The sequence below is a fragment of the Ovis aries genome, chromosome 13, assembly GCF_016772045.2.
Source record: "Ovis aries strain OAR_USU_Benz2616 breed Rambouillet chromosome 13, ARS-UI_Ramb_v3.0, whole genome shotgun sequence".
NCBI lineage: Eukaryota > Metazoa > Chordata > Mammalia > Artiodactyla > Bovidae > Ovis > Ovis aries.
In genome coordinates this window covers 32,756,943-32,764,940 of record NC_056066.1, presented here as the reverse complement: position 1 = coordinate 32,764,940, position 7,998 = coordinate 32,756,943, and positions in this window count along the sequence as shown.

Below are 7,998 nucleotides of genomic sequence, written 5' to 3'. Positions count from 1 at the left end.
AGGCTCCTCTGTCCATGGGATTTTCCAGGCAAGAACAGTGGACTGGGTTGCCATTGCCTTCTCTGAGGTAAAGTCTAGACTATGCTATTTGGCCATGTTCTGGACTGTTTCTCTAATTTTTCCATGGTTCAAATAAGGTTTTCAATTGCAATTTAAGGTGGAAAAGAATCATTTTTCCAAGTTTCCTTTGACTCATTTAAAAGATCTGACACAAGTCTCCACAAAGTGAAGGTCCCTATAAGGTCAATACTACTTTGAGATCTGTTTATGCCTTGTGTTTGCAGGTTACCTAAGTACTTCTCCCTGAAGAAAAGCCTAAATAATCTCCAAGGAAAAAAGAAAGAGGAGAGTCCAATATCAAAAGAATGTCTTGTGGAAGCCAATTTTCTTTAGTAGCAGTTTTACAATAAAAAAAAAGATATTTTTAAATGTATAAATCCACACTTCTGGGTATAAACACCAGACCAATATTGCTCATTAAAATATCAAGCTGTAGCCTCTGTAAACTGTGTAGGTAATAGAGATGCGTTGATTAACTTGAATTCAAGTACGCATACCTACTACTATTTCCAGAAGTTAATTGCTACCCTTGGGCATTTTTAACTTATGTATAGTGTTGAGTGGGAGTTTCCTGCTATGATTGCCCTAATATTTCACTGAATTCTAATTAGCAGCTGATTACCATGCCTCCTGTCACCACATAACCCCAACTGCTGCTGTAACTTTATTTTTTCAAATACAACAGAGAGAAAGTCTGTCCCTAAGTTGTGTCCAATTCTTCTGTGACCCCATGGACTGTCGCCTGCCAGGCTCCTCTGTCCATGGGATTTCCCAGGCAAGAATACTAGAGTGGGTTGCCGTTTCCTTCTCCAGGGGATCTTCCCAATCCAGGGCTCAAACCTGGCTCTCCTGCTTGGCAGGTGGATTCTTTACTATCTGAGCCACCAAGGAATCTCCACAACAGAGGGAGGTTCCAACAAGTTCTGCAGGCGACAAATTGCATTTGCTGTGATTTCTATAAGATGTAGCTGTATCCAGATAATTAGGGTGCTCAATATAGAATCAAAACAAAGTTGATTTGGAATTCCCTAGGGGTCCAGTAGTTAAGAACCCACCTGCCAGTGGAGAGGCTACGAGTTCAATCCCTGGTCTGGGAAGATTCCACATGTCTCAGGGTAACTAAGCCTGTGTGCCACAACTACTGAGCCAACACCCTGGAGCTGGTGCTCTGCAACAAGAGAAGCCACTGCGATGAGAAGCCCACGCTCCACAACTAGAGGGTAGCCCCCCTTGCCACAACATAGAAAGCGCATGTGAAGCAACAAAGACCTAGCTAACCAAAATAAATAATTTAAAAAACCCAAAAACCAAATTTGATTTGCTTGTGTACTTTGGGAGACCAGTGGCTCAAAATAAACGTCTAATATGCCCCCCAACTTCTTATGGGATCCAGGTTTTCTTCCAAGAAATTGGAGGCAGGACCCTTTACTTGGAATTCATAGGCATTCAATGAATACTTAGAATTTATTACAAGTTACTGGTAAACTAATTTTATAATGCAAATTCTGTCATCCTAAACAATTCTCATTCATATGTATAGACAATTCCATGTTTTAACATATATTTCATTTGGGTGAGTTGTGTTTTGTGGTTTTTTTCCTTAGCTAATTTTCTGCTAACGTTGAGGGCTGCTTTACAGCTATTTAATTTTTTTTTTAATTTTAAAAATTATTTATCTATTTATTTGACTCTGTCAGGTCTTAGTTTTGGCTCTTGGGATCTTTGTTGCTCTGCCACACATGGGATCTCAGTTCCCCAACCAGGGATTGAGCCTGTGTCCCCTGCATTGCAAGGCAGATTCTTAATTTCCCTGGACCACCAGGGAAGTCCTGAAGCTATTTAATTTTTTTTGTTGTTTTTCAGTTCTTAGAAATTTAATGAGAAAAATTCTATGAATATACATGTTGATACAAAGATACCTCCTTATTGCCTACAATAATGCCAGGATATATTCAAGGTTATTGACCCCAAGGAACTGAAGTAGTATTGAAACGGAGCGGAACCCTGTAGTGCTTGCCCTCCATGTTTCAGGCTGCCTTTTGTCTGCGGAAAAACTTTAGCCACAGAATAAGTTTAATCAGAAAAGTGAGAAAACACAAAAACAAAGAAAAGCAGTTGAATAGGACAAACAATAATACTTTGACCAGTAAGCAAAGTCAAGGGCCTTTCTTTCCTCCTTAAAGATAATATTCTGAGCCATATCCTGTGAGCTGTCTTATAGACACTGAAATCTCCACCAGGTGGAAGAAGTTAACTATACTATGATCAGACTGTAGCCACGACATAAGCTGCAACAGTTCTGAGAATTGGCCTCGAAGAAATGGGAACAATCCAACCCAGGAACTAAAGATTTGCTGTATTTAAAATGATCAAGAAGAAACTGGTCAGACCACTGATGACCAATTTCAAGATGATCATCACCACTGACCGTGTTGTTTCTACATGGAGCCCCCTCCCTCCACCTATAAAAGCTCTTGCCCACTGGTTGTCAGGGGGTGGGAGTCAGCCTTTGGCAAGTCCCCCTGCCTCACCAGGTTGCCAGCATCCAAAATAAAGCAAGCTTTCCTTTCCATCAGCCTTGCCTCTTCATTGGCTTTTGAGCAGAGAGCAGTTGGGCCCCACATTTTATTACAGTATCTGCAAGGTTGGATGTTTTGCTGTCTGTAGGATCTGGAGAAGAAACAGAGGTGATAGTTCTATCTTCCCTCCCAGAGTCAAGAACCTTGACACCCCAGTCTGGGAGTGGTTTGTTTGCCCTGGAATCATGGCCAAGCTAAGTTGGTGCCCTTGTAGCACTATTATGGAGGGATTCTATGTACCACCTTGATTTTACATTGAAAAGCTAAGTTTTCTTTTTTTTAATCCCAATTCAAGGTAATTCCACAGAGAGATGATTATGGCTTTATTGCTTTCTTTTTTTTTTTTTTTTTTTTTTGCCATGCACCTTGTAAGATCTTAGTTCCCTGAACAGGGACTGAACTGAGGCCCTTGGCAATAAAAGTACAGAGTCCTAACCCCTGGCCTGCCAGGGAATTCCTAAGAGAAATGGTTATTATGTATGATTATTAGCCTACTTAGAGCAGAAGAGACTTCTATATATAATTCCAAAGGGGGGAAAAAAAAAACAATGGGAAAGTTTGCTAGACTTTGCTATAAAAAAGGGAAAAAACATTTTCAAGTTTAAAAAAAATACCACAAATAATGCAAACAGGCACCTGAAAATAATGGGAGGTATCTGCAATATATATGGCAGAGGATTGGGGCTAATATTGTTAATACATAGAGAATTCTTTCTAATCTCCATAAATAAAATTTTCTATTTCTTTTCCTCTTCTAGGGATAGAGGCAGTGAAAATGGTTACATTTGGCATACCATCGTAGGCTGACTTAAGACACAGCCTCTAATCAAACCAGTCTTCCCTGACCCCTGGTATTAGAATTGTTTACTTTTATACCAAGAAGAGAGGGGCGACACCAAAGTCTACATGTGGCCTGTGCCCAGGTCAAGTCCTAGGGATTCATGCTGTGAGACTGAGCATCCCACTGAGATCTGAAAACAAAAATCCACGTCATCTGGGCCCTTGGCGCCTCCACGGTTGTTAAGTGTGTCCGTGACAGGATCAAGTGTCCTCTTCTTACTGAGGAGCAGAAAATCATTAGGAAAGTGTTGAGGGTACAAGCATAGACTCAGGAAGCTAAATTTAAATGTCTTATTTTTTTTCTAGATTTTATTGGAGTATAGTTGATTTACAATGTTGTGTTAATTTCTTCTGCACAGCAAAGTGACTCAGATATATATATTAATATTTATGTATACATAGATGTTCTTTTTCATATTTATTTTATTATGGATTGTCACCAAAAGCTAAATTTAAAAATGGAGCTTTTTTTTTTCTGTAAAGTTGTGTAATTTTTTAAAAATTTATTTAAATTGGAGGATCATTGCTTTATAATGTGTTGGTTTCTGACAAAGTGAATCAGCTATACCTGTACATATGGCCCCTCCCTCTTGAGCCTCCCTCCCACCCCTGGAGGCCATCACAGAGCACCAGGCTGAGCTCCCTGTGCAGCTTCTCACCAGCTCTCTATTTTACATATGTATATACAAGTCAGTGCTACTCTCTCCATCGGTCCCATTTTCTCCTTCCCCTCTTTTGTCCACAGGTCATTCTCTGCGTCTGCATCTCTTTTCCTTTCCTGCAAATAGGTTCATCAGTACCAAAAAATGGACTTTTTTAAATAATTGTTTAAAAAATCAAAAGGCTCATAAAAAAATTAAGTCATGGGAAAGTGAATAGGCACATTTTCACCAAATCTGGGGATATTTTAGGGGCAGTTCAGTTCAGTTCAGTCGCTCAGTCGTGTCCGACTCTTTGTGACCCCATGAATCGCAGCACACCAGGCCTCCCTGTCCATCACCATCTCCCGGAGTTCACTCAGACTCACGTCCATCGAGTCCGTGATGCCGTCCAGCCATCTCATCCTCGGTCGTCCCCTTCTCCTCCTGCCCCCAATCCCTCCCAGCATCAGAGTCTTTTCCAGTGAGTCAGCTTTTCGCATGAGGTGTCCAAAGTACTGGAGCTTCAGCTTTAGCGTCATTCCTTCCAAAGAAATCCCAGGGTTGATCTTCAGAATGGACTGGTCGGATCTCCTTGCAGTCCAAAGGACTCTCAAGAGTCTTCTCTAACACCACAGTTCAAACGCATCAATTCTTTGGGGCTCAGCCTTCTTCACAGTCCAACTCTCACATCCATACGTGACCACAAGAAAAACCATAGCCTTGACTAGACGGACCTTAGTCGGCAAAGTAATATCTCTGCTTTTGAATATACTATCTACGTTGGTCATAACTTTTCTTCCAAGGAGTAAGCGTCTTTTGATTTCATGGCTGCAGTCACCATCTGCAGTGATTTTGGAGCCCCCAAAATTAAAGTCTGACACTGTTTCCACTTTTTCCCAATCTATTTCCCGTGAAGTGATGGGACCAGATGCCATGATCTTTATTTTCTGAATGATGAGCTTTAAGCCAACTTTTTCACTCTGCTCTTTCACTTTCATCAAGAGGCTCTTCAGTTCCTCTTCACTTTCTGCCATGAGGGTGGTGTCATCTGCATATCTGAGGTTATTGATATTTCTCCCGGCAATCTTGATTCCAGCTTGTGTTTCTTCCAGTCCAGCATTTCTCATGATGTACTCTGCATAGAAGTTAAATAAGCAGGGTGACAATATACAGCCTTGACATACTCCTTTTCCTATTTGGAACCAGTCTGTTGTTCCATGTCCAGTTCTAACTGTTGCTTCCTGACCTTCATACAGATTTCTCAAGAGGTAGGTCAGGTGGTCTGGGATTCCCATCTCTTTCAGAATTTTCCACAGCTTTTGTGATCCACACAGTCAAAGGCTTTGGCATAGTCAATAAAGCAGAAATAGATGTTTTTCTGGAACTCTCTTGCTTTTTCCATGATCCAGCAGATGTTGGAAATTTGATCTCTGGTTCCTCTGCCTTTTCTAAAACCAGCTTGAACGTCAGGGAGTTCACGGTTCACGTATTGCTGAAATCTGGCTTGGAGAATTTTGAGCATTACTTTACTAGCATGTGAGATGAGTGCAATTGTGCAGTAGTTTGAGCATTCTTTGGCATTGCCTTTCTTTGGAATTGGAATGAAAACTGGCCTTTTCTAGTCCTGTGGCCACTGCTGAGTTTTCCAAACTTGCTGGCATATTGAGTGCAGCACTTTCACAGCATCATCTTTCAGGATTTGAAACAGCTCAACTGGAATTCCATCACCTCCACTAGCTTTGTTTGTAGTGATGCTTTCTAATGCCCACTTGACTTCACATTCCAAGATGTCTGGCTCTAGATTAGTGATCACATCATCATGATTATCTGGGTCGTGAAGATCTTTTTTGTACAGTTCCTCTGTGTATTCTTGCCACCTCTTCTTAATATCTTCTGCTTCTGTTAGGTCCAGACCATTTCTGTCCTTTATCGAGCCCATTTTTGCATGAAATGTTCCCTTGGTATCTCTAATTTTCTTGAAGAGATCTCTAGTCTTTCCCATTCTGTTGTTTTCCTCTATTTCTTTGCACTGATTGCTGAAGAAGGCTTTCTTATCTCTTCTTGCTATTCTTTGGAACTCTGCATTCAGATGCTTATATCTTTCCTTTTCTCCTTTTCTTTTTGCCTCTCTTCTTTTCACAGCTATTTGTAAGGCCTCCCCAGAGAGCCATTTTGCTTTTTTGCATTTCTTTTCCATGGGGATGTTCTTGATCCTTGTCTCCTGTACAATGTCACGAACCTCTGTCCATAGTTCATCAGGCACTCTATCTATCAGATCTAGGCCCTTAAATCTATTTCTCACTTTCACTGTATAATCATAAGGAATTTGATTTAGGTCATACCTGAATGGTCTAGCGGTTTTCCCTACTTACTTCAATTTGAGTCTGAATTTGGCAATAAGGAGTTCATGATCTGAGCCACAGTTAGCTCCCAGTCTTGTTTTTGTTGACTGTATAGAGCTTCTCCATCTTTGGCTGCAAAGGATATAATCAATCTGATTTCAGTGTTGACCATCTGGTGATGTCCATGTGTAGAGTCTTCTCTTGTGTTGTTGGAAGAGGGTGTTTGCTATGACCAGCATGTTCTCTTGGCAAAACTCTGTTAGTCTTTGCCCTGCTTCATTCAGCATTCCAAGGCCAAATTTGCCTGTTCCTCCAGGTGTTTCTTGACTTCCTACTTTTGCATTCCAGTCCCCTATAATGAAAAGGACATCTTTTTTGGGTGTTAGTTCTAAAAGATCTTATAGGTCTTCATAAAACTGTTCAACTTCAGTTTCTTCAGCGTTACTGGTTGGGGCATAGACTTGGATAACTGTGATATTGAATGGTTTGCCTTGGAGATGAACAGAGATCATTCTGTCGTTTTTGAGACGGCATCCAAGTACTGCAGTTCAGACTCTTTTGTTGACCATGATACCTACTCCATTTCTTCCGAGGGATTCCTGCCCACAGTAGTAGATATAATGGTCATCTGAGTTAAATTCACCCATTCCAGTCCATTTTAGTTCGCTGATTCCTAGAATGTCGATGTTCACCCTTGCCATCTCTTGTTTGACCACTTCCAATTTGCCTTGATTCATGGACCTGACATTCCAGGTTCCTATGCAATATTGCTCTTTACAGCATCGGATCTTGCTTCTATCACCAGTAACATCCACAGCTGGGTATTGTTTTTGCTTTGGCTCCATCCCTTCATTCTTTCTGGAGTTATTTCTCCACTGATCTCCAGTAGCATATTGGGCACCTAATGACCTGGGGAGTTCCTCTTTTGGTATCCTATCATTTTGCCTTTTCATACTGTTCATGGGGTTCTCAAGGCAAGAATACTGAAGTGGCTTGCCATTCCCTTCTCCAGTGGACCACATTCTGTCAGGCCTCTCCACCATGACCCGCTCGCCTTGGATTGCCCCGCAGGCATGGCTTGGTTTCATTGAGTTAGACAAGGCTGTGGTCCTAGTGTGATTAGATTGACTAGTTTTCTGTGAGTATGGTTTCAGTGTGTCTGCCCTCTGATGCCCTCTTGCAACACTTGCCATCTTACTTGGGTTTCTCTTACCTTGGGCGTGGGGTATCTCTTCACGGCTGCTCCAGCAAAGCACAGCTGCTGTTCCTTACCTTGGACGAGGGGTATCTCCTTACTGCCACCGTTCCTGACCTTCAGTGTGGGGTAGCTCCTCTAGGCCCTCCTGTGCCTGCGCAGCCACCACTCCTCGGGTTCCTCCTCCTGGCCGCCAGCCCTGGCAGTGTGATTTTAATTTTTTTTATTCTTTTTTATTTTTTTGGCTGTGTGGCTTGTGGAATCTTAGTTCCCCAACCAGAGATTGACCCCTAGCTTTTGGCAGTGAAAGTGAGGAATCCTAATCACTGAACTGCCAGGGA